The sequence below is a fragment of the Anomaloglossus baeobatrachus genome, unplaced genomic scaffold, assembly GCF_048569485.1.
Source record: "Anomaloglossus baeobatrachus isolate aAnoBae1 unplaced genomic scaffold, aAnoBae1.hap1 Scaffold_71, whole genome shotgun sequence".
NCBI classification, from domain to species: domain Eukaryota; kingdom Metazoa; phylum Chordata; class Amphibia; order Anura; family Aromobatidae; genus Anomaloglossus; species Anomaloglossus baeobatrachus.
The window spans coordinates 141,826-142,923 of NW_027445085.1; positions in this window are offsets into that span (position 1 = coordinate 141,826).

The following is a 1,098-nucleotide window of genomic DNA, read 5'->3' on the forward strand; positions in this document are numbered from 1 at the left end:
CTAGTCTGAGAATATCAGGCCCCAGCTGTCTGCTTTACCTTGGCTGGTGATCCAATTTTGGGGGACCCCTACGTGTTTTTTTTTTTAATTATTTATTTAATTTAAAATAACAGCGTGGGGTGCCCTCAGTTTTGGATTACCAGCCAAGGTGAGGTTGCCAGCTGTGGTCTGCAGGCTGCAGCCGTCTGCTTTACCCTAGCTGGCTACAAAACTAGGGGGAACCCTACGTCATTTTTTTTTTTCATTTTTTTGGCTAAATACAAAGCTAAGCACCCCTTAGTGCCACATGAAAGGCACCAAAGCGTGCTCCACTTTTTCTCCACTTTTTCTCCACTTTTTCTCCACTTTTTCTCCACTTTTTTCTCCACTTTTTCTCCACTTTTTCTCCACTTTTTTCTCAACTTTTTCTCAACTTTTTCTCCACTTTTTCTCCACTTTTTCTCCACTTTTTCCTCCACTTTTTCTCCACTTTTTCTCCACTTTTTCTCCACTTTTTCTCCACTTTTTCTCCACTTTTTCTCCACTTATTCTCCACTTTTTCTCCACTTATTCTCCACTTTTTCTCCACTTTTTCTCCACTTTTTCTCCACTTTTTCTCCATTTTTTCTCCACTTATTCTCCACTTTTTCTCAACTTTTTCTCCACTTTTTTCTCCACTTTTTCTCCACTTTTTCTCCACTTTTTCTCCACTTTTTCTCCACTTTTTCTCCACTTTTTTCTCCACTTTTTCTCCACCTTTTCTCAACCTTTTCTCAACCTTTTCTCAACTTTTTCTCCACTTTTTCTCCACTTTTTCTCCACTTTTTCTCCACTTATTCTCCACTTATTCTCCACTTTTTCTCCACTTATTCTCCACTTTTTCTCCACTTTTTCTCCACTTTTTCTCCACTTTTTCTCCACTTTTTCTCCATTTTTTCTCCACTTATTCTCCACTTTTTCTCCACTTATTCTCCACTTTTTCTCCACTTTTTCTCCATTTTTTCTCCACTTTTTCTCCACTTTTTCTCCACTTTTTCTCCACTTTCTCCACTTTTTTCTCCACTTTTTTCTCCACTTTTTCTCCACTTTTTCTCCACTTGTTCTCCACTTTTTCTCCAC